The 9,495-nt window shown below is 35.9% G+C and overlaps 2 pseudogenes; both read right to left on the bottom strand.

Annotated features, from left to right (window-relative positions):
- Positions 1-4,325: 4,325 nt before the first annotated feature.
- Positions 4,326-5,365, bottom strand: LOC117022059 (histone-lysine N-methyltransferase SETMAR-like; annotated as a pseudogene).
- A 162-nt stretch (positions 5,366-5,527) lies between these two features.
- Positions 5,528-6,005, bottom strand: LOC117022058 (mitogen-activated protein kinase 14-like; annotated as a pseudogene).
- Between the last annotated feature and the right edge of the window lie 3,490 nt (positions 6,006-9,495).

Raw genomic sequence — 9,495 nt, 5'->3', positions numbered from 1 at the left:
CTATTTATTTATCATCTATTTGAAAACTCAAATTACAAAAAAGTCCATTGTTTCTCCCTTTGTTTATGCTTGAAAACCACAGTAAGGATAACCTACCAAAGGAAATAACTCATAATAATCCAAGGTTGTTGTTTAAATCTGCTTTATAAACAACATTTGCATCCTTTATAGACTATGATTTTATTTCAATTTAGGTAAAAGTATCAAACAGTTCTCAAAATATATGTTTCCTAAAATATTCTCTCTATTCTGCCTTATGTTAGAAAATAAGGAAGTAAAATCAATGAATGAATGAATATAATACACTAAAAGTCAAGAAAAATTAAAAGGATAAAAATGATTATCAATTTTAGTTAAAAAATGATATTACATGCCAATCTCTCTCTCTTAATACATGTGTTTTCATCTTCAGCATTCCTAAATTAGTGTTCACTGAATTGTAGTTGCCCACACAAAGTAATAAACTGAGGCAGAAAATTGACACTCATCATGCTAATTAAATCAATTAAATTGAATACCTTGATATTGTCTCCCCATTTATATTAAATAGTATCTGAATTATTTAATTGATGGTCAACATTAGTCAAGTCATTGAGGGAAACTTGGTATTGACAACCTAACCCAAACTATCCCATATGTGATGTGGACATGCTCTACTTCACTCCATGAAAGAACCCCGTTCTATTTTCTGACACAATGTTAGGCACAGAACCTGATCAGAACGTGTTTGAGCATTGCAAAGCTGAGCTCACAATTTTTTTTGGTTATATAAATGATGCGTAATGTCTAATAACAGCTGTCTTTTCATTGTGACCTCCCATCTAGCCTGTCAAATGGTGCAATCAGAAAAATCAATATGATGTGTTGTTCCCTTCACTGAAAGAAATGTTTCAAATGACAAAGTCTTGCAATCCTCTCTGATGAGTTTCATAAAGCTATTCTTAAAGCATATTTTCTTCTCTTACTCATCTTAAATAATGTTTAAGTTACATTATTTACATAAGTTACATAAGGCTCATTTTGATAGTCATAAGACACTTTACACAATTTAATTTTATATATTATCTTACAGATGACATTAAATTATCAAATAACCCTATTTATTATGAAGCCTAAATTATTTGGTAGGTCTATTTAGTTTTAGTATTCAGGTCTAAGAGACATGTCTTCCAAAACAAACAAAACAAAACAAAGCAAAGCAAAGCAAAACAAAACATTGGTTTCTCATTAATTTGAACTCCTGAAACAACTCTAAACAACTGCAAAATTCTCAAAATGGGGGTAATGAGCTCCTCAACTTACTGTGGCAAATAAGATGACCATCCCAGAGATGCTATATTGTGTAAATAACTTACTTTCGTAGGAACTTCATAAACAATATTTTTCTCTGTCATTTACTTTTTACTCCAATCTTTTTACAGTCCATCAGAGGAGTGGAAAATTAAGTTCCATGCTTTATTGATGCCAAATGCCAAACGTTATGAATTAGGAAAGTATTTTTTAACTTCTGTCCTACTTATAGTGATAGGGACATAGAATGTTAGGAGATCTTTATATTCATGTGACAAACTGAAACAGAATTAAACATCTTGGATTAAATTATTAAGTTAAATGAATAAAGTGATCCAGTTCAGGTTAATTTTCTCCAACAACTTTACAGTGGATGTTTATTCAGAGCTGATAACTGTGGTTATCAAATTTCCTCGTGCTTACAGAACTTGTTTAAAAATGTAAAAAAATAAAAATAAAAAATAAAAAAAATCCGTCCCTTTACCCAGAGATTTGGATTCTCTAGGTGCGGTATTTGCCACGGTCACTTTTTCCTCTATTCCAGGTACGTGGGGATTTATACTTTTCACCTCCTTAAAGTTATGTGATATAATGACCATTGCTAAACTAGATGTGATAACTATGACATTCTGGGTTGGAAGTGCTATGTTCTTCCCTCTGATTAAGTTGGCAGAAGTCTCCCCTCCAGTGAGAACCATGTAAGATGAGTAAACTAATCTTTCTTTTTTTCAAGCAACTCTTATTTAGGTAATCTATGTTACTTACAGAATAACATCGCATGCTAGAATTAGGGTTGGACTAAAAGTCAGCATTTTTTAAAAGTCTCCCCAGTAATATGTTATGCATGTGGTCCATGGATCACATTTTCTAAAATGTTACTAAATTTAGATTATCCCTTTGCAACTTACAAATTTTTTTCCACTATGACAACACACGATCATGGTAGAACTTTGATAACTTGAAATTTGATAACCACTGCTCTTAATTGGGGTTCTGCTGGAAAAGTATTAGAGAAATCTCACTTGAAATATCAGGTTAGATCTCTGTACTCATTTAATTCAATAAATTTCAAAATAATCAATTTTGTTTTCGTTCTAGTTTTTCACATGAATGCAATGTTAAGACTATATTTTATTTTCATAAGTACTATTTTTTTAGAAGTTTTAGTTTTACAACAAAATTGAGAGGGAGGTACAGAGACTTCCCATATACCCCCTACCCCCACATAGGCATGGCCTCCCCCATTATCACAACCACTCACCAGAATGGTAAATTCATCAGAATGGTACATTTTTTACTAAGGATAAAACTACATTGGTAATTATGCAACGTCCATAGTTTATATAGGGCTCACTCTTGGTGATATACATTCTATAGGTTTGGACAAATATATAACGACATATATCCAACAATCAGAGTATTTTTACTGCCTTGAAAATCCTCTGTGCTCTCCCTATTTATCTCTTCCCCACACTCCACCCCTGTCAACACTGATTTTTTTTTTTTTACTGTCTCCATAGCTTTGTCTTTTTCAACTATCACAAAGTTGGAATCATATCATATGTAGCCTTTTCAGACTCTCTTGTTTTATTTAGTTATATGCATTAAAGTTTCCTCCATGTCTTTTCATGGCTTGACAGCTAATTCATTCAGTGCTGAATAATATTCTATTGTCTCAATGTACCTAATTTATCCTTTCATCTCCTGAAGAATATTTTGGATGATTCCAAATTTGGGCAATTATGAATAAAGCAGCTATAAACATTCACATACAGGGTTTTGTGTGGACATAACTTTTTCACTCTTCTGCATAAATACCTATGAGTATGTTTGCTGGCTCACATGGTAAGAGCATATTTAGTTTTGTAAGAAACCGCCAAACTATGACTGGAATATTTTGCATTTTCACCAGCAATAGAAAGAGTTCCTGCTCTATAACCTGCCCACCATTTGATGTTGCTAGCATTCCAGATTTGTGCTATTCTAATAGGTGTGTAATGGTATCTCATGGTTGTTTTAATTTGCATTTCCTTGATAACATATGATGTGGAGCATCTTTTCAAATGCTCATTTGCCTTCTGTACGTCTTCTTAGGTGTGGTGTCTGTTAAGGTCTTTGACACATTTTTTAATTGGGCTTTTGTTTTCTTATTATTGATTTTTAAGAGCTCTTTGTATATTTTGCATAACAGTAACTTCATCAGCTATGTATATTGCAAATATCTTCTGTGGCTTATATTTTTATTCTCTTGATACTGCCTTTTTTTGACATTTAATATTTTTTTTTACCTTGCATTTAACAAACCGTAACAAGATGGCAGCTTTTGCCTGCCTGAGCTGACTCTCACAAAGAAGGGCAAGCAGAGGCGGCCATACAGCATTAACTCCACTACAGTCACTGCAATCATAGTTTGCTCATATTCTCTTACGGTCCCACAAAGACAGATACATGCACATGTGTGCACACACACACGTACACACACAGATCCCTCCCTTTTCCACCGAGAAGGAAATCTTTGCAACAAAAGGCACTTGAATAATACTTGGAGAGAATCTGTGAAAGGTCTTCCCCTCACAGAAAAGTGGGATCAACAGAATAGATACCAGGTACTCAGGATTCCATCACTTCTTGACCAAGGAATGGTGGCATAAGCTGATGACTTTATCATAGGTTAGGCTTTTCTATTCTTCTATAAGGAGGCCTCTGCTTTCAAAGGATGGATAGCAAAGACCAGCCACTGGTTCATCACCAGGATCATGACACTGAGCAAAGTAGACAGATGAGAGGGTTTGGGGGGCACTAATTCTCTTATCTGAATCCCGTACAAGCACCTTCTCCAGCAAATTGACAGCCAAGGGATTGGCACTAATAAATATATGTGCAAGGTTCATCTTTGGCATCTGGGTCAAAGACTGAGTGCAGTTTCCTGCCTTCAGCTTGCAGTCTTGTTCACAACTATCAGATTGGTGCAAAGGTAATTGTGGTTTTGGACCATGAATTTTAAATCATTATAATAACTCAGGTCAAACACATCTTTATTTATCAAAATAAGAACGATTACAATCAACACATTTTTGCCAACAAGAAATAAGTATGTTTATTCCTGTAGCATAAAAATCCATGCTTTGGGATTCAACAAAATCTTGGAAAGCATTTTCTGCATCCTGCTAGTTGTGGAAGCATTTTCCCTGCAAAAAGTTGTCAAGATGCTTGAAGAAATGGTAATTGGTTGGCGAGAGGTCAGGTGAATATGGTGGATGAGTCAAAACTTCATAGCCCAATTCCTTCAACTTTTGAAGCATTTGCTGTGTGACATGTGATCAGGAGGGCATTCTCATGGAGAAGAATTGGCCCCTTTCTGTTGACCAGTGCAGGCTGCAGGCATTGCAGTTTTTGGTGCATCTCATTGATTTGCTGAGCATACTTCTCAGATGTAGTCGTTTTGCCAGGATTCAGAAAGCTGTAGTGGATCAGACCTGCAGCAGCAGACCACCAAACAGTGACCATGACATTTTTGTGGTGTAAGTTTGGCTTTGGGAAGTGCTTTGGAGCTTCTTCTAGGTCTAACCATTGAGCTGGTCTTACCGGTCATCGTATAAATCAGCTTTTTGTCACATGTCACAATCAGATGGAGAAATGGTTCATTGTTGTTGCATAGAATAAGAGAAGATGGCACTTCAAAATGACAATTTTTTTGATTTGCGGTCAGCTCATGAGGCACCCACTTATCAAGCTTTTTCACCTTTCCAATTTGCTTCAAATGCCCAATGACCGTGGAATGGTCAATATTGAGTTGTTAGGCCACTTCTCATGTAGTTGTAAGAGGATTAGCTTCAATGATTGCTCTCAATTTGTCGTTGTCAATGTTTGATGCCTGACCACTATGCTCCTCATGTTCAAGGCTCTTGTCTCCTTTACAAAACTTCTTGAACCACCACTGCATGGTACGTTTGTTAGCAGTTCCTGGGCCAAATGCGTTGTTGATGCTGCGAGTTGTCTCTGTTACTTTACATCCCATTTTGAACTCAAGTAAGAAAATCACTCGAATTTGCTTTTTGTCTAATGTTATTTCCATAGTCCAAAATACACATAAAATCAACAGCAAGCAATGCCATTAGCAAAAAAAACATAAAGCAAGAAATGCACATTAAAATATATATAACATAACCATATTTATTTAAGAATATATTCCAATATCAAACAGCAAATTTCAACAATGCAAAAACCACAACTAGGTTCACACCAATAGATTACTAGGTTTTATGTCCCTGTGAATTATCTTGGGCGAATGTACTCACTTGAGACCTCAGAGAATTTGGTAGATAAGGAACTAAACATGGTCATCTGTAAGCTTCTGACATTTCACAATGCTCAGATGTGCCCCCATGAGATGGGTCACCAGATACACATCTATCATTGAATTCCTCCAGAGACAGTGCAGGTGTGAAAACATCCAACAGACCAATCATATTTTCATGTTTCATATGTTTAAGTAACCACAGCTCTCTGTAGGTCTTTTTGGCATGAATAATGGACTGAAATGCTGTGGATGGGCTCTTCACTGTCACATGTAACCCAGTTTTTGTGTCAAAAGCAGCACACACCGAGCCATAAGTGCTGGAGCCCACTGAGGGCAGGTTCTGGTAATGCTTGGGCAACTCCCAGACTATCTTATTCAGTTCCTGCCTGTAGAATGTGGGCCTTTCCGGAGACATCTTCCAGCAGGGCCTCCAAGGACCCGTTTCTTGGCGTCTCTAGCCCTCCTTGCCCTGAAGGTGGGGCAGGGATTCTGCACTGGCCACCCTCATGGGTCTGGCTGCTCTAACCCTTCCAACTTCCCCAAAGTCCTGTGTCAGCCACATTAACTGGGCGTGCCTTGGCGGAGGTGCCTTAGTGAAAGGGGGCCGAGTCCCACTAAGGGCAGGAACACGCTCTGAGGATCAAGGTTGCGCTGCCATGCTCACGGTGCACCCTCTCCTGGACCAGGCAGACTCTGGGCAGTGCCAGGGGACAAGGCTGTAGCTGCTGCACCTTCTGAGGTTTCCGGTATTGCTTTTTTCAGAACAGCTTTTAATTTTAATGAAGTCCAGCTTATCAATGATTTCTTTCATGGATTGTGTCTTTGATGTTGTACCTAGAAAGGCATCACTGGTCTCTTAAGTTTTTAATGCTCTTATCAATGCACATAGAACAGACGTTAAAATATAGATATCCCTTTCCTTGTCATTAATTCATGTGTTGACTTTGCTCATTCAATCACCATTCAACATGTCTTTTAAAGTCCTACCTGTGTGAGAGGCTCTGTTGTCATTCACATGGAAAGAATAGGGAACAGAGAAATTCACACGTCAAAAGTTTTCTTGGTTTAGGCTTCAGATTCAGAGATGCACTAAAGCCCTTTCTCAATTTTGTTCTAAAACACCTTACCAGTTGAGATATTATGTTCTAGGACAATTAGATACTTTTGCACTTTATTTGACATATGGAACCGATAATTTAGTGGCATGGCCTGGAACAAAGTGTCCCTTCCTAGTAGTTCTCATTTCTTTCTCACTGCATAGCACGTTAGTGGCCTGAAGGAGAAAATCAAATTGCCTAAGACGCATCTGTATTTATTTCTAGGAGCAAATTTGCCCTTCTGCTGTTAGGAAAATATTAAGATTAGATTTGTTACTATTATTCTAGGAATAAAAAATAATACTTTTTAAGAACCTTAAAGGAAAGTAGCAAATGTAGTCTGGAATTAAATATTTGTCTTTATTAATCTGTAGAGTTTTTGAAACAGACTGGGGTGAGCCAGCTATGATTGCTCTTTGAATATATGTAGAGGAAATTCCCCATGCTGTAGCATTTTCAGCCTTGAATAATTTGCTCTTCAACTCCTGATATAAGTTCACCAGGGAGAAAGGATACTTTTGGTAAACAGTTTTTCTATATTAAGCCATCTAGTTCTATTAGTTTCTATCTTTTGGTCACATTAAATCATTGCAAAGCCATATGCTTGAATCATATTATAGAGTTTCCAATGAATGGAACTTAACTCCTTTAGAGTCTATAGTCACCATTTTAATAAGTAATGAGTACATGCAATTTCTCAGTTTGTTTTCTCTGTACCTCAGTAGCATGAGGATATAAATAACTCTATGAGATGTTTTTCTGCTCTCCCAGAGTTACTGACTACTTCAGTCCTTGCTGTGGAGTTGGCTATGAGCTGCATTTATCTTAGGGCTCTACTAAATGATTCATTCTAAGCCTCAAGGCACAGCCAATTTCATAACACAAACATGAAAGTTTATTTTATGCTAAAAATTCTGTACAGAGGTAAGGAGATCCATACATTCATTCAGCAATTATTTACTGAATCTCCTTCAGATGCTAGGATATAAGAGTGAACAAAACAGGCTTTATGCCATCATGAAGAAGATAGACTTTTGAGGGGAAACAGACAATAACAATAGATAGATAGATGATAGATAGATAGATAGATAGATAGATAGATAGATATTATATTGCAAAAAGTGACAATAGCTGTGAAAAATTATCAAAGTGAGAGAGATTACAAAGGGTGCTGAAATTTGATACACCAGGATAATCAAGGAGTACAGCAAGGTAGTACTCTTGCTATTTGAGGACAGAGCTGAATTAAATGATAAGCAAATCATCTGCGATATAGGATACATATGCTACAGTATGCTTGAGCTGTAGGTATATTTGGAATATTTACAGAATTGCAATTATTACAGTGTGGCTATTGCAGAACAAACCATTGCAGAGGATGGTGAGAAATACAATCAGAAAGATAGGGGTAAAGTCATTTATTATCGCTTAGAACCCATTGAATCTCTTGAATTTTATTCTGCTTAAGAGGGAAAGCCATTTGAAGTCTTAGTTTGAGGATACAAAATAGAATAATAAAATTCCCTTTAAGACAGCTCTGAGCTTTTCATGATACTATTATTTTTTTTTAATTACTATTATTTTTTTTTTAATTCTTGTGCTCTATTTCTTTTCCAGATCTTATTCCATGAAGCCTCTAAAAAGTCCCTCTACTGTTCAAAAAATCCATACTGTTTTTCGCTCATAGTTCCCACCAGCATAATAAAAGCCTAGAACTGAAGTCATACAAATTATTCTGCTCTTCAAGATTAACTTTTGGTTGTTTCCCTAAACCAACTCCCTCTTTCTAAACATGTTATCACACTGTTTACTTGCTAAAAGAGGACAAATAGATTATTTAAAACTGGTGCTTTTCAATGAGGTGGGAGTATTTTGTGTTTCAGGAAATAAGATTCTATGTTCTGATCCTCCTCTCTGCCCCATTTTCTTAGGAAACTTTTCTTAACTTCCTTTTAGTTTTATTGTTCTATGGGGCGTACGTGTTTTTATCCTTAACCATTAATAACTTTTGGAAAGCAAATGAAATGAAATGATTACTGAACTGCTAGCATTTCTTAGCTCAATACTGTCAGTTTTGAGACTGAAAAAATATTAAATGGTTAAAGTTTTAATTAAGCTTTATTGATTCCATTGATCTTAATCTACATCAGACACAGAATTGACTTGTGACTACACTCCACCACTTCTACGCCTTATTTTCTAGATCTAAATTACACAATGGAAGTAGATGTATGTATATTTCTGTTTATCTCCTAAAATATCATCACCTGTCAAAATATTTGTTCAATAATAAAATGCTAGAATAACATTCTCTGAAATTTTGAGAGACATGAATAAATAGCAGCTAGTGTATTTACCATGTCTGGAAGAGAAGTAACAGAAGCACTTTGTGTCAATCAATATGAAAATGTAATTTAATCCAATGAGACAAAAATCAATTTTCCTTTCTCAAAGTTTCAAAGTAGTTAAATATCACCTGTTCTGCTTAATTAGTTTTTGATATTTGTACAAACTCACCTTTAAACTTCATAACAATACAGTTTTTGTTTGAGCTTCAGATTTCTTTTCTTTGTCCTAATTACATTCTGTTTTAGCTGGCTAGAAAGGGGAAGGGAAAGTTTTTTCTGCAGAGAAACCATGTTTTCAGGCTCCAATGATTAGAACAACCTTCTGCTGCCCTGCAGTAGTCAGTAAATGAAGATTTGTCTGCAAACCACAAATTTACCACAAACCCAGCATGCATTTTGAAAAAGGTTAAGGATATATTTGAAAGTTATATTGCTGCTGGTGTTTGTGAAAGCAGGAAGG

Source organism: Rhinolophus ferrumequinum, chromosome 5 (genome assembly GCF_004115265.2).
Source record: "Rhinolophus ferrumequinum isolate MPI-CBG mRhiFer1 chromosome 5, mRhiFer1_v1.p, whole genome shotgun sequence".
NCBI classification, from domain to species: domain Eukaryota; kingdom Metazoa; phylum Chordata; class Mammalia; order Chiroptera; family Rhinolophidae; genus Rhinolophus; species Rhinolophus ferrumequinum.
Note: the sequence above shows the minus strand (reverse complement) of the source record. Positions and strands in the feature narration are given on the sequence as shown.